The sequence below is a fragment of the Equus caballus genome, chromosome 7, assembly GCF_041296265.1.
Source record: "Equus caballus isolate H_3958 breed thoroughbred chromosome 7, TB-T2T, whole genome shotgun sequence".
Classification (NCBI taxonomy): domain Eukaryota; kingdom Metazoa; phylum Chordata; class Mammalia; order Perissodactyla; family Equidae; genus Equus; species Equus caballus.
The window spans coordinates 32,174,339-32,201,450 of NC_091690.1; the positions used below are offsets into that span (position 1 = coordinate 32,174,339).

Genomic DNA, 27,112 nt, shown 5'->3' on the forward strand with positions numbered 1-27,112 from the left:
TGATCTTGAATCCCTGTGCTGCATACCAAATGCTCATATTTAGCACAGAACTATTCTGTACTAGATCCCTTTACTGCTGATGGAGGTGGTTCGTCATGCTGCCCATATAACTCCTTCTCCCACCATCTTAGTGTCTTGGAAATTCAGCTACACCAAACTACATCCTGCTCTGGAACAAGGACACCGCACATTGCAGACTACAGCCAATGGTGTGTCCTATTTAGAAAGTAGGAAAATGAAAATATAATCAAGTAAACTGGTTATCATGGGATTTCAAAATATTTCTATTACAAATTAGAAAAATAAGACCTGGTAAAGACAAAACACACTAAAAAAAAATCCTAAAACACAGCTATATAGCCCATAAACAGCCCATATTTATAAATTGGATGAAGTGGTATGATTGCACATAAACAAAAACAAATATTGGCTCAAATAAGTTTAGAATTAATTTTATGAATTGTACTTCAATTTTCCGTCTGTAAAAAATCTGCCCTCAAAATACTGTTGTGAAGATTAAATGAGTTATTAGAAGTAAAAGTGCTTTGAGTGATACTGATTCATAATAAATTCTTAATTAAGGTTTTAAAATTCAGACTTTGGGCCACCAGCCAGATAGCCTGATTCTCTGAATTGTTCTCTTTACAAATTATTTCAATGGTTCCCTAGTCCCTGACATAGTATATTTGAAGATAGATGAATGTAGCTATAGCTTTGTTTGAATCACTGATCATAAATTACTGTCATGATTAACACCATTATTGACAATGTAATCATTCTGATTAATTAACTATTTTGATAAATTTGGTATTCCCATATTTACTAGTTTTCAAGAAATTTAACTATAATAAAATACATGAAACATTAAAATTACACCAAATTAAATTATTGTAGAATAATTCAGAAGCAAAAACAGTAAACATTATTGAGCCTGGGATGTGCCAGACTCTTTATAAGTTAATCGTTGTAAGAACCCTATGAGATAGATAATGTTATTATATAGGATGAGAAAACTGAGGGAGGTGAGGTTACTTACTTAAATTCACACAGTTACTGAGGAATATGGTCAAGGTTTAATCCTAGATTATCTGGCATCAAAGTCCATTGCATTAAATTCTACCCTACCTTGCTATCACTGAATTTCAAGAACTTTCTATGTCTTTAGGAAGCAGGACAATATCAATAAACATCAATAATCACTGAAATAACAAAGCACAGAATTTTGTATAATTATGTGCATTTTATATATCAAACGTGGAATTTTTTTAAAACTACACTTTGTTTCCTTAGACTGTGAAAAGCACCTTATTGGCTTTACTTCAACCTGAATTAGATTCTAAATGCTTCCTCAAACTGTATCGCCCCGTGTGTTTACTCATGTGCTCCTCATTATGCTGTGGATTCTTCAAGGAGAAATATTTTCTTAGCCCTGTAGTAATCCACCCATGTAAATCCTGGTCTGATTTCTTAAGAATGTTCTCTCTGCTACAGATGTTTTTCATTTTCATTGTGTTTACTTACTTTTTGAGGGTTCTGACTTCTGATCCACACTCATAATATTAGATATCATTCCTAAACACATGCCTTCTATTCCTATCCATGTAGTCCCTGCCTTCTTTGTTCAACGCCTTCTAACTTTTGTTTGTTATGTATTTCCATTTGGAGATAAAGCTGTTACATCAAACGTCATATGTCTAAAACTAAACTTATTTTTTCCTCTTCTTCAACATTTGTGTCTTATGTGCCATGATTGGCCCAATGTGAAGCATCCTGAAACTTAGAGTTCTGACCATAATCCTTCTTCATACATTTCTTCTTCATGGAATTGAAAAAGGGGTAAGTGAAGAGATAAATAGAGAAAGATGGGAAAGGTAGGATGGCATGGAAAAGCTCTGGAAAATTAAAAAAAAAATGTTAGATAATTTTAATACTTCAATAATGAATCCTTTACATTACCAAATAATAGTTGAGACAAACTTATTTTGTAAGCACTTCATTTGTGTCATTATTATGCTCTCAGAGACCTCAGTACTATTTTCGAAAGGGGAAAATAAAAAAGAATAAAATAATTCAGCATTGATGTTTGCGTTCCACATAGAGGAAGATGAAATCTGAGTAAATCATTCACCATGTCATTCCACCTTTTGATGTATTCTCTTGGATTTCTGAAAACAGCGGCTCTGGAGTACTGAACTTGTCCACTGAGTCTCATTATTACTGCTGTCATTCCCCTGTTGACCTGAATTTTTAAAATATTGTTTGGTAATGCTATGATGTATCTGATCCTTGAAGCTATATTTTCTAAGTTAACTAGTAGTTGAAAAGGGTCTTAAATTACAGAATTAAATATGTAAGAAGTAAAAAGCTAACAAAGAAATAATTTGGCCCAAATCTAGAAAAAATAGAGTAACTTTTATAATGATCTCAATGCTGATATTTGTTCATCAATTCAGTTTTGCTTTCTCAATTAATTAATCAGTGCAATAATTCCTTCAACCATTTTAGTTAAATCACTACTATGTCTAAGGCACAGGAGACACAGAACATGAAGACAGTATTTGGGTTCCAGAACTTTAGAGTCCAATGGGAAACATATAAGTAAACAAATGAATTTTAGAGGGTCATAAAGTACATATGCGATGCCATAGTAAACCACACAGCATCTAACTCAGATTAGGTCATGGAGTGAATCACCATCTCAAAATAAAGAAAATTACATATACAGATAACAAAAACTTGCTCCAACCACATGACTCGCAATAGTTAACATGTAGAGTTGAATAATATAAAGATTATTTCATTATTTATGTGTTTTGGGGTCTGCACCAAATTCACAGAAGCTCTGTTTTCCAGGCCAAATCACAATGCTTTTTGAGTCTTTCAGGTTTAACGAGAAGATAATTTGGACACAGGAGACTAAACCCAAAGCATTCCATGTTTCTTTTCATTTTCTGATAATCTCACTGTCCAGACCCTGCATACGTGTTGGCTGGGACTTGCCCCTCCCCAACCATAAGAAAGCCAGAATGTGCAATGCTACAATGTCCCTGTGGTGGAGCTGAGGAAGTATCAGGTGCACTGCACTAAGTGTTAAATGTTTACAGTGTGACTCTATTTTTCTTACTGTGGGAAAAATTAAGACAAAAGCATATCTCTTCCTCCTTGGTAGAATGGGAGGATATTTTCAAAATGGATGTTATCATATCCTTATTGAAAGTTATCATCAGCAAAATATTTTCAAGGGACTTTATTCTCATACAGTCATGCGTCACTTAATGACAGAGAGACGTTCTGAGAAATGGGTTCATTAGGAGATTTTATTGTCTTGTGAACATTATGAACTGTACTTACATGAACCTAGATGGTATAGCCTACTACACAGCTAGGCTATATGGTACTAACCATCTGGGTCTTTTGTCATATATTCTGTCCATCACTGACCAAACATTGTTATGCGACACATAACTGTAGTTTGAAAACCAAAACTACCAAAAGTGACTAGGGTGCATGCATCTTAGATTAAAAAAGAAATTTGTGAAACCCTAAAGATTCAGTATCATTCTGTTCATCTATTTCACCCACTGTAAGCAGGGCCAGTAAACAGCCATAATAGAATTTTGAAAATATTATTGAAATTTGCACAGCAATAAGTCTGAAGTGGTCAGATGCTCTAATGATAGCACTCAGGAATATTCAGTATATATAGAAGACAAGAAATATTAATGGATAAAACATATGAGACTTTCTATTACTTCTCTAAAGGCTGCCACTGTCTGTATATTCACATATTTGATGATGTGGTCTTACAGTATTTGAAATCGTTAATTATGTGTGCCAAGCATTTTGCAGGTGGGAAAAACTCTAAAAATCAACAGAGAGCAATGCCATAATACATAGCCTGCCGTGTGTTAATTAAACATCACTGTCAGAGGCCACACTAAGTTCTATTCAGCACTAAGAGTGCAACACAAGTATTACTTATGTTCAAAGATGTGGTAGTAGTCTACAAGAATTCTTTGCCTTTACAAGCCCACTTCCAACTGGCATGATTTTGAACTTACCAAGACTTGTTGACAAGTATGACAAATCTTGAACCCATAAAGATATTCGTTTCCATTACGTTTTTTATTTTTAGCATTTCCTTTTGATTCTATGTGAGACTTTCCATCACTCTTCTTACATTATGCATTTGTTCTTTCATGTTCTCTACTTTTTTCTATTAGAAGCTCTTAACATATTAACCATGCTTGTTTTAAATTCTCTGTCTGATAATTCTAACATCTATGTCATTATTGGAATTGGTTCTGAGGAGTGCTTTATCTCTTCAAACAGTTTTTTATTGCCCTTTAGTGTGCCTTGTAACTTTTTGTTGAAAGCTGGGCAGATTATGTCAGGTAATAGGAACTGAGGTAAATAGGTCTTTAGTATGAGGATTTATGATAATCTGGCTAGTGGTCAGATTTCCCTAGAAATTTAACAGTTTTGGCTTTTAAATTAATCTCAATAATCCAATTTAAGATAATTTTTGTATGTAGAGTGAGGTGATAGTCAAAGTTCAGTTTTTACTGATGGATAGCCAGCTTTTTCAGCATCATTTGCTGAAAATACTATAACTGTCCCCTTAAAATGCTTTGGCTTTTCTTCTTCTTCTTTTTTTTTTTTTTTAGGAAGATTAGCCCTGAGCTGACATTTGTCACCAGTCCTTCTCTTTTTGCTGAGGAAGTTTGACCCTGAGCTAACATCCGTACCAATCTTCATCTATTTTATGTGTAGGACACCCGCCACAACATGGCTTGATGAGCGGTGTGTAGGTCTGCACCCGGGATCTGAACCAGAGAGACCAGGGCTGCTGAAGCAGAACATGCAAACTTAACCACTGTGCCACTGGGCTGGCTCCAAAAAAATGCTTTGGAACTTTGATTAAAAATCAACTGAGTGATACGTGTGGGTCCGGACTCCATATTCTGCTCCATTGATCTATATTCCAATACTTATGATAACTGCATACTTTCGATTACTATGATTTACAATACTTATCTTTAGCACTCAAGTTATATGTTTCTGTGACTACTGTGTGCACTATGTGCCTACTATGTGTATCTTCATCACCCATACCCTCCAGCTCCCCCTTCATTATTCAAATTAGTGCTTTGATAGTTCATTTCCTTCTAATCTTCAAATATTCTCTTGATCCTATTTATATGTGATCTCTGTAGGGGAATAGTTCAATAGCATTAGGGAACTGGAAGAGCAACAGTTTTGGCACTTTCATCTCTTGGTGTCTCTCGGAACCGTGCCCTCGAGAAGTAGCTGCTTTTGTAAGTGCTATCTCTGGGCCTCTTTAAATTTACAATCTCTATAAAGATCTTTGGCTATTATTGTGAGAAATAATTCTGTAAAAGTTTCAATAACCAATTTGTGTAAATCTCCTGAAGACTGTCTTTCTTGGGCTTTGGAAATGTGGGAAGGATGGTGGCTACCCTACTATCTGGCTGCTCTTTATGCTCCTGATCAGGAGAAGTTTCCTTCTCCATGTTTAGGAAATGAGTGTTTAACAGCCAACACAAACCACAGAATGCAGCGACCAGTCCTCTTCCTCACTTAACTGTCAGCTCTACCTGCTTTTCCTCCTAAGCTACACTGTCACACTGATAATTGTACCTGAAACTCACAGGTGCTTAACCCAAACATTTCCAAAGTTAGGTTTTTCATTCTACCCTAAGAACTTACCCCTATTACCTTCTCTATTTTGTTGAGTCAAAACTGCCAAGCATACTAAACTTCTCCATCAACTTTACCTCCTCACACAATTGGCTACTATTTGCCATCCATTGCACAACTGTGAAGTCTTACTACTACTACCTGAACCTGGATTTTCATGTTTTTTCGGTTTTTTTTTTCTGACATGTAGGTGAAAAAGCTCTTCAGTTGATCTTTCTTCCCTAAATCTTACCTTCCTGCAATCTGTTTTCCATGTTACTACTAAATATCTCTCTAAATATAAAGGCTATCATATTAATGTTATATCTGCTGTATTTCAATAAACCTCCCAAATTTTCAAAATAAAAATTTATCTTCCTACTGTTTTCCACAAGTTTATTTGATTCCTCTAATTTTTCTGTCTCCTCTTCTTATGCATCCTATGTTTCTTTTATATTGGGACTATAATCTCCTTGAAAAGGAGATCTATGTCTGTTCAATCTGTATACTTATGTGCATAGCACACAATAGCCACTTAATTTCTATTTGTATATCAAATGAATAAATACGTGGATTCAGGCAGGAAAGAGAGAAAAGAGAACATGAAAATGTAAAAAAGGGGCCAACCCAGTGGCGTAGTGGTTAAATTTGTGTGCTGTGCTTCGACAGCCTAGGGTTTGCAGGTTCAGATCCTCGGCACAGATCTGTGCACTGCTTATCAAGCAATGCTGTAGCAGGCGTCTCACATATAAAATAGAGGAAGGTGGGCATAGATGTTAGCTCAGGGCTAATCTTCCTCACCAAAAAATAAAAGAAAAATGTAAGCAAAAACGTCAAATATAACTCAAAATTGTTTTATCTAACCCTCTAACAATTAAAAATATTAATACTCAATAACTTTATTCAGGGGTCCATGTTGATATTGGCTAAAAAATATCACACAAGAGTTCCTTATGGTCTTGTATTTGTTCAATATCTTGTCTAGGGTGGTAGATACACAGACCTACACGGGTACTAAAATTGTGTACTAATTGACACACACGCACATGTACAAATAAAGTGGGGAAATCTGAATAAGATCTGTGAATTATATCAATGTCAAATCCTGGTTGTGATGTTTCACTATAGTTTTGTAAATTATTACCTCTGGGAGAACCTTGGCAAAGGTATACAAGGGATCTCTCTGTATTTTTCTTACAACGTTGTGTGATTTTACAATTATTTTCATAAAAAATTCAGTTAAAAAAGACTGATATTTACCTTATCATCATTAAAAATCTAAATTACTTTCAACATAGTTTTGGTTAATACATATTATTATTTCATTTTGAATCTTACAGCATATTTCTAAGTTAAAACTAATAATGAGTCTCTCCTTGGACACCATTACACTCATCACAATGTACCCTGGATGATGCTACATTTGTTTTTCTCCCTCAGCGGACAATGAACTCTGTGAAGGTAGAGACCTTGTCTGTTCTTTTTGTGTATCTATTGTTTATCATGTGCCTTAACACTCAGTAAATATCCCATAACATTTTGTGTTATTGTGAGTTAAATAAAATAGTGTGATGTCACAAGGAACTGGAAAGAATCCAAGTGAACTCAATGACTAAGTAATTTTGGTCTAACTTGTCCTCAGTTTTCTCCTTTGCCAAATAAGTAGGATTATATAATTGTTCGTACTATACTTGGTTTATTGGAATGAACACTAACAATCAACCTCTTATATAGGTCACTGTTTCATGTTAATATAGATCATGTTTTCATAATTAGTATGATTCTCTTACCAGCATAGCTTCATAGCTTGCTTAGCGGAGGATATGCCAAACTCGTACATCAGGCATGTCCTACTAAAGCCTCTCCAGAAGGCAGCTGCTGCAAGACTGAGGAATCTGAGAAGCACTCTCCAGTTCTAGCAGCTGCCTACCAGTTTTCTCTTCCTGGTATACTATGCTGTGTTGACATTTACTGCATTAACAATATACTTGTGACATTTAAATTAAGCATTTATTTTAAGAAAAAATAATTTACCATATTTGGATGACCACTTGTGAGGTTCATGGCCCAAGCTTTACCACCCTAGATGGTGTCCAGAGTCCATTTTATACTTTAAGTCAAATCAATGTGAATTATAGACATAATATAATTATACAGGAAGTACTATGTAGCACCTGGTTTTAAAATTGGGAGATGCTCTCAATATTTTTTGATAGTATATTTTTCTCTCTAAGGTTATTTGTTTATTTTTCATATATTTAGTATTTGTCTCCTGTTTACTTACAGAAATGTTTTTTTATTGTATGATTCAATTTATTTATTTCAATTATTTTATTGAGGTCATAATGGTTTATAACATTGTATAATTTAAAGTGTACATTATTATTTATCAGCTTTGGTATAGACTGCATCGTGCTCACCCCTAATATTCTAGTTTTTATCTGCCACCATACATATGTTCCCATTTACTTCTTTTGCCCACACCCCAACCCCTTAGACTTGAAACCATAAAACTCCTAGAAGAAAATATAGGCAGTACACTCTTTGACATTGGTCTTAGCAGCATCTTTTCAAATACCATGTATACTCAGGAAAGGGAAACAAAAGAAAAAATAAACAAATGTGACTACATCAGACTAAAAAGCTTCTGCAGGGTCTAGGAAACCAGAAACAAAACAAAAGACAACCCATCTACTGGGAAAAAATATTTTCAAATCATATATCCATCAAGGGGTTAATTTCCAAAATATATAAAGGACTCATACAACTCAAAAAAACAAACAACCTGATCAAAAAATCGGAGAGGATATGAGCACACATTTTTTCCAAAGAAGATATACAAATGGCTAACAGGCACATGAAAAGATGTTCAACATCACTAATTATTAAGTAAATGCAAATGAAAACTACAGTAAGATATCACTCTACCTGTCAGAATAGCTATAATTAACAAGACAAAAATTAGCAATCATTGGAGAGGATGTGGAGAAATGGGAACCCTCATATACTGCTGGTGGGAATGCAAACTGGTGCAGCCACTCTGGAAAACAGTATGGAGATTTCTCAAAAATGAAAAATAGAAATACCATATGATCCAGCCATCCCACTAATGGGTATTTATCCAGAAAACTTGAAATCAGCAATTCAAAGATATTTATTCATCCCTATGTTCACTGCAGCATTAGTCACAATAACTAGACATGAAAGCAACACAAGTGCCCTTCAGCTGATGATTGGATGAGAAGATGTGGTGTATATATATATATATAACCTTTCAACATTTAAATATTTGAATACATAACACTGGTAAAATTGGCCTTCATAAGCACTGGTTCTAACAAAGTAAATAATTTGACAACCATCTTAAAATCCATAATATTCACAAATATTCTAGTATTTATATTTAGGTAAGCTTATCTTTAATAAAGCCTCAAATATGGATAACTGTATGAATTAAGAAGTTCATCATAGTGCATCATATCTGCATATCTATGTATCTACCTACCTACCTATTTTTGTTAATTGTAGGAAATATAACTATTAATTAAAATTTAAAATTAAAAATAAAATTTGCAAAACTGCATATATAGTATGCTGTTAACTAGTTAAAAATATACCATAACCATGTGGTATAGTGATTAGAAAGAAAATATTAAAATGTTAACATTGGTAATGTCAAGGTAGCAGAACTGTGGTATTTTTTCTTGCTTTTTTGAATATTTACTAAATAGTTTTATAAAGTTGTAATGATACTTTTATAATGAATATATCATGTATTATGAAATAATGAGATATGTAATGGAAAGGGGTGTGAGGAAAGAGAGGAGGGCCTCTAATTACTCCCTTTGCTCATTCATGCTTCTTAAGTGTGGGGTTTGGGCCACTGGGGATATTGTCTCAAAAGAAACTCTCCAGTTTGAAAATATTGTAAATCCAGAATCTCAGGACCAGACTACATGGAAGGGCTGAGTTTGGCATCTCTGTTTTGGATTCAAGAGCAGAAGGTGCAAAGCCTTGTCTCTATGCCATGGCATCTTACTCCAAAATAGAGGTTTGGCTTTAGGAACACATTCCTCTTGCCTAGAAACTTCAGAAAAACCTCTCTACCCATGTTAGATGTGTTTTCCACTAGCTGGTGTGTGTCTAAAACTTTACCTGCTTCTATTTAACTCTTGTTCTACTTATAGTATCTCTTCCTTTTTCTCTTTTTCTGTCCTGTTTCTACTCTTTATTTGTCCTGGTCATTTCCCTGCTCAACCAACTGAAGCAGGAGAATCATGAAACTGAAGAAAATTCTTATATGTTGCTGAGTTCAGTGATCCATTAACAAGTCAGCAATGAGGAAGAAATGAATGGAAGAAGTCTTAGGGAAAAGTGTGCTTGTGTGGCAGGAGAATGGTTTGTAGGGAAAGATAGATGATACTCAAGGGGATAGATTCTTTGTTCATGAATTCTATTTTGTAGTTAGTATAAAAATTAGAAATTATCCCCACTCTTAACAAATGGTCTTCTTATCAATATCAATCTACTCTTCTTATCAATATGTGAACATCCTTTAACGGGTCTCTGTATTTTTATTCTGTCATTAAAGAATAAGGGTTAAAATGCAAATGTCAGTGAATGCGGTGATAATGAAACTCACAAAATTTATTAAAAGCTAATAACATAAAATTTTAGATTTAGAGTTGGAAGAAAAGATCTAATTTACCAGCCTTTGTAGGAGATTAATTCCTTTTTCTGTTTCCCTAAGAGATGAGCCTATAAGTTCTGCTTGAAAACATTCTGTGATGGAAATTCAGTACTTTTCCAAATGATTATGCGATATCTGTTCTTAGAATTTTGTTCCTGGACTGATGTCAGATTCTTTCTTGAGAATAGGTTTGGATGGAGTTAAGGCATTGAGTGCTGACTGCAGAGGAGGAGTGAGGAGGATTTTGAAAGTGTATCTAAGGTAATTTTTGAAATTTCCACTTTCACCTAGGGCAAGTTTGGACCAGACACCTTTGTGAATTTGGTTGCTCACTTAGAAACAGAAATCTTCAGGTAAAAGGGAGAATTTATGCACTTCCAGCTTACAAAGAGATATTTAAATTCTGCCAGTATATTTACATAATACTCTGTTGTCAGTCTGATGAAAATAACATACTTCTGATGTGTGTCTTTCCCTGGCCTTTTTAAAAAAAGACAATTTTTTTTAGAGGCATTTAAGTTCGCAGTAAAATTGAGCAGAAAGTACAAAGTTTCCATATACCCCATTTCCCTACACATGTACGGCCTGCTGCATTATCAGACATCATCCACCAGGGTGATACATTTGTTACAAATGATGAAACTACATTGACACATCATAGTTATCCAAAGTTCATAGTTTACATTAGAGTCCACCCTCAGTGTTACACATTCTATGGGTTTGGACAAATATATAATCACATGTATCCACCATTATTGCACCATACAGAGTATTATCACTGCCCTAAAAATTCTCTGTGCTCCACCTATTCATCCCTCCCCTGCCTTCAACCCCTGGCAAACCTTGATCTTTTTTGCTGTCTCCAGAATGTCATATACTTGCAATCACATAGTATACAGCCTTTTCATATAGGCTTCTTTGACTTAGTAATATGTATTTAAGATTCCTCCATGTTTTTGCATGGCTTGACATTTCATTTCTTTTTTTTTTTTTAAAGATTTTATTATTTTTTCCTTTTTTCTCCCCAAAGCCCCCAAGTACATAGTTGTATATTCTTTGTTGTGGGTCATTCTAGTTGTGGCATGTGGGACGCTGCCTCAGCATGGTTTGATGAGCAGTGCCATGTCCGCGGCCAGGACTCGAACCAACGAAACGCTGGGCTGCCTGCAGCAGAGTGCGCGAACTTAACCACTCGGCCATGGGGCCAGCCCCAACATTTCATTTCTTTTTAGCATTGAATAGTATTCCATTGTCTATATGTACCATAGTTTATCCATTCACCTACTAAAGGACATCTTGGTTGCTTCCAAGTTTTGGCATTTATGAATAAAACTTCTATAAACATCCATGTGCAGGGTTTTGTGTGGACATAGTTTTCAACTCCTTTGTGTAAATATCAAGGAGCATGTCTGCTGGATCGTATGGTAAGAGTATATTCACTTTTGTAAGAAACCACCAAACTGTCTTGCAAAGTGGCTGTACCGTTTTGCATGTCCACCAGAAAAGAATGAGAGTTCATGTTGGTTCACATCCTCACCAGTATTTGGTGTTGTCAGTGTTCTGAATTTTGGCTATTCTAACAGGTTTTTAGTGGTATCTCACTGTTGCTTTAATTTGCATTTCCTTGATGACATGTAATGTGGAACATCTTTTCATATGCTTATTTACCATCTGTGTATCTTCTCTGGTGAGGCATCTAAGGTCTTTGGCTCAAGTTTTATTTGAGTTGTTTGTATTCTTAGTATTGAATTTTAAGAGTTCTTTGCGTATTTTGGATAACGGTCCTTTATCGTATGTGTCTTCTAAAATATTTTCTTCCACTCTATGGCTTGCCTTCTCATTTTTCTGACAGTGTCTTTCACAAAGCAGAAGGTTTTTTTTCCTTTAATTTTAATCAAGTTCAGCTTATCAATTATTTCTTTCATGAATTGTGCTTTTGATGTGGTATCTAAAAAGTCATTGTCATACTCAAGGTCATCTAAATCATTTCCTATGTTAACTTCTAGGACTTTTATAGTTTTGCATTTCATATATATGTCTGTGATCCATTTTGAGTTAATTTTTCTGAAGGGGGTGAGGTCTCTATCTAGACTCTTTTGTTTGCATGTGAATGTCCTGTCATTGCAGAACCATTTGTTGGAAAAACTGTCTTTTCTCCCTTATATTGCCTTTGCTCTTTTGTCAAAGATCAGTGGCTATATTTATGTTTTCTCTACTTTTTCAAATCTCACAGATTCTTTTTGAAGTCCATTTATAATTAATTCTTCATTCCGTCTGCAATGCTTTTGCTATTGATACATTATCACCTACATGATCATGGTCTTAGGAGGTTAGTTGTTAAGCTAAGAGGGACGATTCCTACTGAGTGCCAAGCACAGAGCAAAGCATTTTATGTTCATTATCCCCTTCAATCTCACAAAGACATTTTGAGGAAGACAATGTTATTATCCATTATTCTTTTGCAGGATTTGAGGCTCAGAGAGGTTAAGTAAGTTGCTTATGGCTCCAGAGGCAGCTAATGGTAGAGTTGGAGTGAGTGTTAGAAACTAGTTTTTTGTAACTTCAGAGTACTTTATTCTACTCATCTTTATATTTCTAGCAGGTAGATAGAAAATGAATGTTTGAGAGAGGCTAAATTGATTGCCATGGCCTAAACTCAATGTTTAAATTGCATTTTGGCTGAGAAGGAGTCTTTTTGTCTTCCTGTCTATATATCTTTGTCAGAATCACAATCTATTCAAACATTTTGAGCAGGACAAGCTTTATATAGGGGCCTGGCTATGCCAATTGATTTCAGGAGTGGTCTGAAGAGCTTCTGTTTCCTCTACTTCTTCATTTTTGCCATAAATTCTACTTATTGGGATTTTTCTCCATGGCATATCTTTATTCCTATAAAAAGGGAAATAATACAGGAAATGTTAATAAATTGGCAATGTATAGATTAGCATGAATAGATTTATCAGATTATTTCCTATGAGTAAATATTGATCATAAGTAGAGGGAAATCAGTTATATCCAGTGACAACATATGGCGGGCTAACATAAAAAGGGATACAAATGAACAGAAGGAGATATTGGGCCTTCAGAAAATATAATTGAGGTTTTTTAAGGTTTATCTATGACTGACATTAATTCATAAAGCTAAATAATATTGATATCATTGAAATTTACCTTTGGGAGATCTGTAGTATTAGAGCGAAAGAATAGCTGAGGAGAGACAAATTTCTAGTGGGATGTAGTAGTTATTTCTGTTATCTATGCAATGCTTTCTTCTAGTCTCAATCTAATTTCTATATGTGTGTGAAGAGGTTATAAATATGAATTGTATACTTATTTTTAAATATAAATGTTCTAGAATGGAAAGAATATTGTTAAGTAAAAGTTATAGGTAGGTATACATCATTTCTGTTTAGGTTCACATTTTTATATGTATATATTTGAGTAATTGTCCTATTTACCAGCTAATTATGACTTGGCCGATATTAAAATGACATTGTCACCTGATGGCAAATTTTCCATGGAGAAGATGGTTCTGAATTTTGCCAGCTTGTGTGATGAAAATCATATTGAAAGAAGCTACATAAAACTGGTAATAAGAGTTGATGACTGTAAGAGGTTTGTCACCTATACAGATACATTATTCTGCTACCTAATTTATCACATGAATAAACTGAGGCCAAATCTGGCACATTATTTAGCTTCAGGGCCAGATTTAGTATTGGTCCCCTTTTCCTCTTTTGGCCTTCTTTTGCTTGCAGCCACTGCCTTAGAAATAACTCTATTAGGAATACATCTTCTCAGTTATTTGTGTTCTTATATCTTATTGTGTTCTTATATATTATTTTGCTTTTCCAGGACTGCCTGATGCATAAACATGCAGAACTAGACTTCCGTGACGGAGTTCATCCTTTTAGGGATCCCTAATTCTGAAGGGCTGGAGAACATGCTGTTTGTCCTGTTTTTGGCCTTCTACCTCCTCACCTTGCTGGGGAACCTGTTCATCTTCTTTATCATTCTGATCTCCTCCAACCTCTACACCGCCATGTATTTCTTCCTGGGAAACTTGTCAGTGTTTGACATATTTTTCCCTTCAGCGAGTTCCCCCAAAATTATGCTTTACCTAATGTAGCAAAGCCAGAGCATCTCTTACAAGGGCTGCACCTCCCAGCTCTGCTTTTACCACTTCCTGGGTACTACTGAATTTTTCCTCTGCACTATGATGGCCTATGACTGCTTGGTGGCTATTTGTCACCCATTGTGATACATGGTTATCATAAACCACAGAGTGTGTACTGGCTTGACACTGGGCACTTAGCTGGATGATTGTCTACATGAAGTATCCTCACATTTCCTATCTTTAAGTTATCCTACTGCGCCCCCAGTGCGGTGGACAGTTTCTTCCGTAATATCCCGATGGTGCTGCCTCTGGCCTGTGCAGACACCTCTCTAGCTCAGACAGTGAGTTTTACTAATGTGGATGTTCTGACTCCTACATGTTTTTCCCATATCCTTACCTCCTATTGTTGCCTCTTCCTTTCCATATTGAAAAGTAGCTCCTCCAAAGTCAGGCACCGAGCGTTTTCAACCTGCAGTGCCCACCTGATTTCAATCCTCTTGTTCTATGGACCTGTGATGCTCATCTGTCTCAGGCCCACTTCCAGCTCCTGGCTAGATTCTGTTATTCAGATATTAACATTGTCACTCCTTTCTCTAATCCTTTGATTTACACCTTGGGAAACAAGAATGTGAAATTGGCTCTGAGGAAAGTGTTAATTCAAGTGTTCCACATTTCTGGGATCTAAGGTGTAGGGGAATTCCTCTCTGAAATTCTTTGGAGAGTTGCTCCAGATCCACTACTCTTAGAACAGGATTGTTGCCAAATATCAAGCTGGGCAAAGGTGCTATCAGGTGTTTCTTGAGAGTCCTGAGTCACGTTGTAGGGAGCAGCTGGACTGAGCTTCTCATTTACTCCTTCAAGGAAGCGTTTGAGATTAACCCAGCCTTTTCTCTTTTTGAAATTGCCAAAATAATTTATCTTTTCTACACACAATCTGTAATTGTTGGAACTCTCTTTTGATCAGTAACCATAAAGCTGCAAGTTTCTACAGACCATAGACTGTCTTCCTTCTCTCTCACTCTCCTTTCTTTCCCTCCATCCTTTCTTCACTCCTTTCAAAATGTATGCTTTACTCTATTTTATTACAATCTCTCTCCAGGAATTCAATAAAGCTAGGTTTTATGGTCAAGAAAGTATGAAATTTAAAAGTAGGATTTCATAGTTTGATAATTTTAAGTTTAAATTTATTTTGTAATATCTTTGGCTTTAATCATATCTTCCCATTACAAAATAATACTATTTGGAGCTTTTTGCCTTTGGCTATCAGAGAAGTTTGGTGTTAGACTTTACTCATTATGTCTCAAGTAAGATGCTGGCCATTAATCTATTCTTATGAAACAGGAGAGTGGATTTCTGTAAATTTGCAGAGGAAAGCCTTTTTGAGCCAGAGTTCTCTATCCATTGTCAGTTTGGTATGATTCTTGAAAATTTAGTATATCTGTAATTAATTGAAATTGAACAGTAAACAACATATATTATCTAGTTTTTAAATCTTTCAACATTTTAATTTAACATTTAATCAAATGAATTTCAGACCAATTACCAATTTTGATTCATCCATTCAAATATCTAGAATAAAAGCTAACATCTAAAATCTTCTTACTGTGTGTTTTTAGTGTTCTAAGCACTTTACATGTATTGACTAAGTTAAGTCACAAAATCCTAAGATATAAATACTATGATATCCTTCTTTTATAGATGAAGCAACTAAGGACAGAGAAGTGTTCACACCCAGGCAGTCTGTATCTAGAACTGAACTGTTACTGCCTTATAAGAAGAACTTAAGAATCATAAATTCTATATTATAATACCTATCTTTAAATCTTGCTTTCTAATATCATTTACTGTTCTATTTTGCACATATTAACAAACATAATCTGAACAGCATCTCTATAAGGTTAGTGCAATTACTTTCCTCAATTATATATGAGAAAACTGAGGCACAAGGAGGTTAAGTAACTATAGAATAGAATAAGAGTGATGACATTGGACATAACTAGGCAAGAATTCTGGGTAACATTCATAGAAATAAGTGACGATGGGAAAATAATAACTTCAACTCTTTTCCATTCTATAGTAATATCCATTCATTCACTCAGCTATTGATTGACTGATTACCTTATACCATTTATCTGACTAGTGTCAGATGGGATCCGAGTATAATGTTCACTAAATTACCTATACGAAAAGTAAAAGAGGAAACCTATTTGGAAGAACAACATCTACCTGTCTATGATTTAAATCAAGTATTTATATACTATCACTTGATTTACTATAACAGTTGCTAATATAACTACTTTATAATTCAAGGGCCACCTTGTTTCCTTTATTTGAAAGTTGTTAGATACCCTGCACTATTTACGGTATTGTATTAGTTATCTGTTGTAGTACAACAAATTACTCTGAAACTTAACAGTTTAAAACTCAATCGTTCATTGACTCACACAGTTTCTGAGGGTCAAGGATTCTGGAGTACATTAGCCAGGCAGTCTTATCATACGATCTCTCATGAGGTTGCAGCTACCCTGCTGGCAAGGGCTGCAGTCATCTGAAGGCACAGCTGGGGCTGGAGGATCTACTTCCAAGATGGCATATTTCATGGCTCTTGCAAAAGGCCTCAGTCCCTCACTCCCTACATGGGCCTCTCCATATGGTTGCCTACATGTCCTCACAGCTGAGTGATCTAAGAGAGAGTCTAAGCACGAAGCCGTAGAGCCTTTTCTAATCTAATCCAAAGTCACATACCATCACTCCTGCTTTTATTTTCTCTTTGTTAGAAGTGAGTCATTACGTTCAGCCCACACAGTGGGAGAGAAATTAGGCTCCACCTTTAGAAGGGAGTGTCAGAAAAATTGGTGACTTATTTCCAACTACCCCACCACAAATATATGTCCACAATATTTAAACTTTTTCCTGGTTGGAACTCTTCATTTAGGATTATTTTATATAGTAAAGACATATCCTGTACCTTGTAGTTTTCACATGGCTTCCTTGATTTAAAATGTCTAGTGTAATCCTTTCTGCCTTTATGAGAACCACATACCTTTTGGGTTTTTGTTCATTGTCAACCATATCCATAACCCCTTCTCCAAACATCTCATTCCACAATGATCCCTTTATTCTATCAGTATATAATTCTTATTGCTTAAGTTATTCAGTGGTTCATTAAGAAATACAAATTATAATAGTTCTTAGATGATCATTTAGGATAGTTATATGATTCATAAGTTATTATTAAACTTTTTTTTTTTTTTGGTGAAGATGTTTGGCCCTGAGCTAACATCTGTTGCCAATCTTCCTCTTTTTGCTTGAGGAAGATTGTTGCTGAGCTAACATCTGTGCTGATCTTCCTCCATTTTGTATGTAGGATGCCACCACAGCATAGCTTGATAAGTGGTATATAGGTCCACCCCCGGGATCTAAACCCATGAACCCTCAACCACTGAAGTGAAGCACATGAACTTAACCACTACACCACTAGGCCAGCCCTATTATTCAACATTTTTGTCAATAACTGGTCTAGAACACAATTAAGTCAGAAGGACAGCCATTAGGTTAACATTGAATGTTTATTGGCAGTTGACTATTTATATATTTATATAGTATATATAGCCAAAGAGGATATTATAATGAACAAGATAAATATGTTCTCTGTCCTTATGGGGTATAAAACCTTTGAGAAGATGGACATGGAACAACTAGTCAATATGTGATTGGAATAAAGGCTTTGAATAAAAACAGAGGAAACTGTAAAAACTCAGGTTAAGATGAAAGCACCAAGGCCAAGGAAGGAAAAAAACTAGAAAATTTAGCAAAAGAAAAAAGCCAAAGGACTTGCCTCGAGTCAAGGAGCATCAAATTTGTTATTCAGTTTCTGCTTCAGTAACACTAAACTTGGCTAACTTGAACACTAGTATTCCTCCTAGCTGGCACTGTGAAATCAATAGAAACAGCACCCTTGAGATGAATGGAATGGTACCTTAAGAAATGAATTCTGATGAATATGGTTCTAAAATACTTAAAAAATGTTTTATAGTTTAAGGTGACCTATTGCTCACTGTTCCTGTTTTCTAGGAAAAAGAGGGCTTTCTATTGACAGGAGCCTTCATTATAATTAACACAGTATTTTAAAAAATTAAATTAACAAGGAATTTTGATGAATGGCCCATGTTCTCAATGAGTCTGCAATCTTTCTGAGGTAAAAACTTACACATAATCTCTCTCTGTTGCTCGAAAGTACCTCACACAGTCCTCTTAGCATTGTACGTACTTCCTCCAATCTGCTTTCTAAACTTTAAAAGTCCTATCCCTGTTCAAACCAGTGAAAGAGCTAGCAACTACTGTCTTTGGATCAAAGTTTAGATAACCATTTCCCTTATCCTTGGGAAAACTTTGCTCTATTAAACCTATGAAGGGATGAATAATTTATAGCTGCCTCTGCACCTGTTGGACTAGACTCCTTTCAGTTTTTGACACCTCAATCACAATCTTTTATGTCATCCCCATACAGTCAGACTCATTAAGTCAACTCATTATCCCTCAAAAGTACTCACAAATTCATCTTTCAGCCTCATGGATTTTTTTCTTGAGCTCCCCACAATTTGGTTCATTTCTTATTCAGTTGCCACACTATGGTGTTATCTCCTATTATGATGTTTGAAGGGACCAATAAATGATACTCTTATATTTCCCCCTCCAAAGTCAAGAAATAATTGAGATAAAAGACAAAGGTGTCAGACTACATCAAAAGAACAACTTAATTACTGATAATTAAGTTATATAATTATTCAATTAAGGAATATGGTCTAGATCTGTGGTCAAACACACTTCTTAATGTTTTCCCTAGTAAATGCATTTGACTTCTCTATTTACTATCTCTGGAATCTCCTTCAAAGATTTTAGTTTAGATTTTCCTTTTCCTTCTATGCTGACATGGACAATATATCCCACTGTAGCCATAGCTGACTTGCTGGTTTCTAAACCACATGGTAGCATGATAGCCCAACTGTTAACAACATGCTGCACGTGGAGCCACCCTTGTACATCTGCTGCTGTGGTGTGAGGAAATAAAGAGATTAGGGAGAACTCCAAATTTCAACACAGCGATGGCTACCATTTCAAAGTGAAGTATTTCAATTTCCAAAGATATGTGGCTTCAGGCTATTTTGAAATAACTTATTTCTGAGAGATATTAGATATGTCCTCATATCTGCACAGTGTTTATAAAGTGCTGCGGTAGGCTGACCCAAAGGATCAGGAAGAGAGCCTCCTTTGAAACAGTAAGTAGTAAGAATAAACATGTAAGCAGTGAGATTGGATGTCTACAAAAATCATTCTATAGTTTATTTATGAGGTTTATTACTGATATCACAAAGAAGATATTATGATAACCTTACCAAAATCTCAAAAAAGAATTTGCAATCTCTGGTGGTAGATGAAAAGAGAGTAAATACACACAAAGATCTGTGGATGATTGTTCATAGGAGTATTATTCATAATATTCAAACCTAGAAACATTCCAAATGTTCATCACCTGTGAAAGGATAAGCAAAATATGATACATTCATACTATGGAATATTATTTGGCAATAAAAAGGACAAACTATTTTTAGATCTTACAGAATGGATGAACATCAACAACATTATGCTAATTTAAAGAAGTCAGATTCAAAAGGCTAGATATTGTGTTATCCCTCTTACATAAAATGCTTAGAAAATACAAATTTATAGAGACAAAAAGCAAAGCATTGGTTGGTTTCCTGGGGAGGAGATTAGGAATGGGAATTCATTGCAAACTGACCCCAAGGAAATTTGGGGGGTCATGGAAATGTTCTGAATTTTGGCAATATTTTCACAACTCTATAAATTTAGTAAAAATCATTAAATTGTACACTTACAACTGTTGAATTTTGTGATATTAAATTGTACCTCGATAAAGCTGTTGGAAGATAGAAAATAAGTGAATGTTAAGCAAATGGTAGTGTATCTCTCAGGTCCTAAGAAGATGAAATACTAGCCAACAGGGATGTTTCAGCCTGCCTGACAGGTATTCTGATATGGTAAAGAAAAGTGTGCCAAAATATTGTAGCAGGAGAACACTTGGAGATAATCATCTGGTTCGCTCTGCTTTAACTTTACATTCCACTCACCAACAGCCTCCTGAGGGAGTATTTTGCTTCGAATGTAAAATTTTACCATTTGGAAAAGAATATGCTGATCCAATAATACATGCATTCTAGTGAATATGAGGTTTTATTTCTCCTTGTAAATTTATACATTGATATTCACATATATCATGCATTAATCATGTATTGATAAATTCATGTATAAATCATACATATATATATATATTATTCTTTAAAAGTGAATGTCTTGTAAAGCTGGTTTAATCTGGCTGGATTACTAATGACTTTCTGCAACAGATATTTGTTGAATGAGTTAAGGATATGGAAAGTTTAGGGATAACACTTAATATAAATAATGATAAAATTTTGGGCTATTATGTGACTTCTTACTTTAGTAACTCTGGAAATTTTGCCAAGAATAGCAGTTCTGGAAAGTAGAAATAAGATGGTATATAGAGAGGCTCATTATGGCTTGTATCTTTCCTATTGTGTGTGTGTATGTTTTAATGAGTTATAGGAATAGTAATGAGATATATAAACATCTTTAAGAATTTGTTCTTGGAATTACTTAGATGCAAAGTGAAATGCTCGATTTATAATAAGGGAAAGAAAGGGAAGATCGGGGCCTGTTATTAATTATAAACTATTTCAGTGCTATGTTGATTTTCATTAATTGAGCACTGCTTTTCATGGTGATTCAGAAGGTAGAAATTGAGATGATAAGCTGAAACTAAATAATCAAAGCCATGGAAAAATATATATATAAAACTATATATATTATATATATGCATTACTTAGATATATTACTATACATTATATATACACACATTATATATACATATATATTACTATATATTATATATATAATAATATATTCAGAACTCATACACTAAGCTTTTTAATATGTCACAAAATCACTTTTGACTGGATGATGATGAGAATGACTTTAAGATCCTCAAAATGTTTCCATTTATACTAATAATCTTTTAGAGGTTTTTAGGCACTAAGAATAAGTTAGAATCTTAGCCTGTGGTTCAGGAAATAGAAATATCCTGCAATGGAATACTATTCATCAATATAAAGAAACAAAATGGTAAGATATGCAACAACAGTGATGAATCTCAAAAACGTCATGTTCAGTGAATGATACCAGATAAAAAACAGCACACATCTTATGATTCCACTCATAAGAAATATCAAAAAAGGGCAAATACCTAGACACTTCTGGTAGAATAATTGTCTAGAGTTGTGGGTAGGAATGGAAATGTTTGTAAATGGGCAAGAGGTTAATTTTTAGTATGAGAGGAACTTTCTGAAATTGTGGCGATGGTTGTAGAACTCTACAAATATATGTATGTTTGTAAATATTTTCTCATTCAATTGTACACTTAAAATGGGTGAATTTGATTTCATGTAAATTATATCTCAATAAAGCTGTTTAAAATGTGGAAATCATTGCTAATCAAAATTTGTTAAGCTTTTATGATCTGATTTTTTCTTCATTTTTAAAACAAAGCTAAAGAACTGAAAAATTGGCAGAAATATATGACTAAGCATGTTTGCTTTTCAAATTGACAAAATATTTATTCCACTTTGTTAGAACTGAATAAATTTTAAATGCAAACAGATCGACATTCAAATCCAAGTTCTATACCTGACTTTTGGAGTAAATTTTCGTAACTATTTGAACTTTTTGAGCACTATTTTCATCTTTAAAAAGAAAATAAGATCAAACCCGTAGGGTTGATACAGGGATGAAATAAAGGGGCTTTGAACAGCCTGGTTAAAAAAAAAAAGGAGAGTCTCAATAAGAAGTAATTATGATTTCAAACTCATAGAGCTAGAAGTCTCTTCTGAATTCCTTGACATGAAGGACAACAATTATTAGAATGTTGTACAATTACTTAAACCTTATTACAGTTGTTATTTTGTGGCTTTTTTATTATCTCAAAGCAATTTTAGCCATAACATTTTTAATAGGTCCGTGTGCTTCTTTCTTTGGGCAGCCAGTAAAAGTAAGCTTCTATCACCCCTACCAAATTCTGCTCTTGTTTGCTCTGATCCATTCCCTACACAGCAGTCAGCAGACTGAATTCTTTAAATGTAAATTGAGCTAAGTTACAGTAACTAAAGTATGGTAAGATAAACATCAGTAGCAGTTTTAAGGGAAAATCAAGAGAAGAAATTTTAAAAAGTGGTAAGATATGAATTCAGGCAGTTGAAGAAGTGATAATTGGGAGACTTAGAAAGCCAAATATGAAAAAAAAAAAAACAGTTGCAGGTGTGTTTTGTTTTGTTTTGACACCAAAATGGGATTGTTGCCTCTTTTCTTTAAGTGGTTACTTTCCTAATCCTCAGCTCCTTCTTCAAACACAGGACTTCCAAGCACAGGATCACTGGACACTTTCAAATATTTGAACCCGATGGATGGCTCTGCAGTAGAGGAAAAACATGCCCAAGAGATATTGATAATCAAAAAGATTTAGAAACCCAAAATAACTAAATGCTATTACATAATTGTTTTAGTCTAAGAAATAATGAGGTTGAAGCAGTGGGTAGAAAGAAGGAGGGAAGGAAGAGGGGAAAGTCTCCGGTCTAATTGCCGCTTTTATTCTACAGTCTTTTGAGTTGATGCCGACTGGGTAAGTGGGTCCCAAAGGAACACTAAAGACACTTATGCTCTCTTGAGGGAATGAATGCTGCTCCTTCGCTTAGGGAAGAGAGGTACTGTTGGGTCTAGACTTTCAAGCCTGAGTGACTTATTCTGAAAAAGAAGAGTGCTCATCTTTTCTGTCCTCAGAGACTGGTCCTCAAGTTCCAAAGCATCTAAAAGGAAAGGAAACAGGGAAGGGTGGATATGGGGCCTGGTTTCCAGAACAAGTCAACTGTTTCCCTTCACTCTAGTCTGTAAGTGCCTTCTGTCTATAGGGCTTTCTTCTCCTCATCTTCTGATGGGTTATATGCACTAGGAGAAGGTTGGAAGAGTGTGGGGATTTCTTCCGTTCGAGTTTGGGCTAATACTGACTTTATTGTCTTCATGGTATTTTCTAAAGATATTCCCTGATTAGTGAAGCTTAACCTTAAAAACCTTAATGGAAATTATATACATTCAGTCATATTGCATACATCATTACTATTTAGGGAATAAATTTTATATTGAAAGAAGATGGTTGTATTTAATATAGGTAGTTGTCTGTTGCTTTTTCCCACATTAAATATTATCTTCTTCCTATTTTATTGTATTCCCATTAGACAATTCTCAGTTTTTAGTTGTTGTGGCTGATGATAGAGAAAGCAGTCTCATGAATCATTCACCTCAATAGATGATCCCAGAACTGCTGCGAGTCAACCTAAGAGAAATACTGTGTGGAATAAAGGCTCAATCAAGTTAGAATGTTGGTATCTTGAATGAATTTTTTCAGCAAGGGTGGGTAGGAGCAGGCATTACTCTAAAGACTTAATACATATAAAGCATTAATCCTCACAAGAACCATAAGATATTATTATACTGTGTATACAGATGCAGAAGAGTTTTAGAGATTTTTTCAAAATTATCCAAAGTCACAGAGTAGGAAGTAGATTTGACATTTAAGCTCAGATATATCCAACTGTAAGGTTTATTCTCTGCCCTCTTTCTATTCTGTCTCTTGTGTTATCTCTATTTTCCTTCTGAGGAAACAGATAAAAATTAAATGACTTACTCCAAGTCACACATTAATTAGTGACAGAATTGGACTGGCTCCTGTTTATAAGTTCTTTGCATTATATTAGGTATTATCAGTTTCCAATGGGTCCTATGAAGGTATTAGTTTTTTGTGAAAAGCTCATCTCATGAGGCCATTCTTTGATCTTCCAGGTCTAACTAGAAGTGAAGATGAGGAATCACACTCCTGTAACTGAGTTCCTCCTCATGGGAATCCCTCACACAAAAGGGCTGGAAAATGTGCTCTTTGTCTTCTTTCTGGCCTTCTACTTGCTCACTCTGCTGGGGAACCTGCTCATTCTTCTGGCCATCCTCACTTCCTCCAACCTCCACACCCCCATGTACTTCTTTCTGGGAAACTTGTCAGTGTTTGACATATTTTTCCCTTCAGTGAGTTCCCCCAAAATGATGTTCTACCTGATGGGCCGGACCATCTCTTACCAGGGCTGTGCATCCCAGATCTTTTACCACTTCCTGGGTTGCACGGAGTGTTTCCTGTACACCGTGATGGCCTATGACCGTTTTGCAGCCATCTGTCACCCTTTGCGATACGCAGTCATCATGAACCACAGGGTGTGCACCATCATGACTCTAGGCACCTGGATGGGGAGCTGTCTGCATGCATCTGTCCTCACATTCCTCATCTTTAAGTTACCCTACTGTGGCCCCAATGAGGTGGACAATTTCTTCTGTGATATCCCTGTGGTGCTGCCCCTGGCCTGTGCAGACACCTCTCTGGCTCAGACAGTGAGTTTCACCAATGTAGGTGTTGTTGCACTCACGTGTTTTCTTCTTATCCTCACTTCTTATACTCGCATCGTTATCTCTATATTGAAAATCAGCTCCTCAGAAGGCAGGCGCAGAGCCTTCTCAACCTGCAGTGCCCATCTGACTTCCATCCTGCTCTTCTATGGACCTGTGATCTTCATTTATCTCCGGCCTGCCTCCAGCCCTTGGCTGGATTCCGTGGTTTCACTGTTAAATAATATTGTTACTCCTTCTCTGAATCCTTTGATATATACCTTGAGAAACAAGGATGTGAAGTTGGTTCTGAGAAAAACACTGATCCAAGGAGTACATACTTGTGGGGCCTAAGCTTTCATGTCGTTGTGTGTCTTTACAACTTTACTTTGTATTTACCTGGGGCAAGTAATCTCTTATAGTTGGTGTGATTGCTATGTGGGATTTGACACTAGTGGGTGAGGTTGAATAGATTCTGGTGTGATTCTTGTGTGTGTATAAATAGATAGATAGATAGATATAGATTTTTATTCCACAAAATCTTTTACAATTCTTACCATTTTATGCAGGCGTTATTCTATTCACTTTACAAATACTGACATATGTAACTACCATAATTATCATATGGAGTAGGTAATATTATTGTCCTAATTTACTAAGGAGGATATTAAGGCCCTGGGAAGTTAGAACACTTTCCCAGTGTCAGAGTGAAAATGTTGCTGAGCTAGGATGTAAACAAAAGGATCTTATCCTTGTGCTAATGCTGGCTCTGTATTGTAAGAATTATAGCATAAACTCTTTCTCCAGGAACTTATTTTCAATTTACCTGGAGTATGCTCCAGTTTGCTAAAAAATCTGCAGTCTGTTGAATTTGCTTCATTGATTTCTATCATTTTGTAGTCCATATTTTGATGAATGACATGTATTTCTGTCTGATATAAAGAAAGTCAGTTACATTTTAGAAGCAGATGATATCCATATACCTGTAAACATCTATTGGCATTGAGCCTGTACTCCCAGGTGAGTATGTTCATTCTTTATGACAATTGTTTGAATTTTATGAGAATGGCAGATTTCTTTTCATTAAGTCAAAGACTGAATTTGACTTCCAGAATACCTGAACCTTCAAAAATAACAATCATCTTTTTCTCACATAACTAAATAGGTTTGAAGAAAATAGGAAAATTGTAAAAAAGTAAAGTGAATAGAAATCACTCACTAATCCTACCACCCAAAGATAGCCACTATTAACATTTTTGCCTTTCTTTCTCTCTCGTTAGTGACTAAATTGGAACAGAGGTTTCTGATTTGCTGTTTAAAATTATTTCATCTATGCCATCTATATCTATGCCTATATTTACATGTATAGAAATTTATACAGTTGTAGTCATATTTTATATATAATTATCTTGTTGTAATAGTGTATCGAGCATTTTCAATTGCCACAATTTTTTAAACAGCTTTATTTGTAAACACATACCAAACAATTCACCAATTTAAAGTTTATAATTCAATGGCTTTTAGTATAGTCACAGATGCATGCCACCATCACCACAATTTTGGAACGTTTTCATCACCACAAAAAGACATCCTCCATCCTTTAGCTACAATCCCTCTCTTCCTCCACCATCTTCAGCCCTAAGCTATTATCAATCTACTTTCCGTATCTACAGATTTGTCTGTTCTGGACATTTCATATAAATGGAATCACCTAATATGTGGGGATTTTTGACTGGCTTCCTTAACTTAGCATAATGTTTTCAAGGTTTATTCATGTTGTAGCATGTTACTTTTTTTTTTGTCTTATTGTATGTCGCCTGAATGTCCCTAGTTTCTTGGCTTCCTGAAGTCATTATTTTATTTTTTTTTAAATTTAGCTTTTGAAAGCTGTTTTAGGTTTACAACAAAATTCAGAGGAAGCTATAGAGATTTCCCTTATATTCCCTGCTTCCACACATGCATAGCCACCTCTATTATCAATGTCGTTCACCAGAATGGTGCATTTTTAATCAAGGATGAACGTACATTGACACATC

General features: G+C 35.2%; 3 pseudogenes; all 3 read left to right on the forward strand.

Moving 5' to 3' along the window:
• The window catches only part of LOC100071937 (von Willebrand factor A domain-containing protein 5A-like), an 81,513-nt pseudogene that overhangs the window by 8,433 nt on the left and 45,968 nt on the right, over positions 1-27,112 (forward strand).
• Positions 14,265-15,180, forward strand: OR10D15P (olfactory receptor family 10 subfamily D member 15, pseudogene; annotated as a pseudogene).
• Positions 24,507-25,430, forward strand: OR10D5IP (olfactory receptor family 10 subfamily D member 5I, pseudogene; annotated as a pseudogene).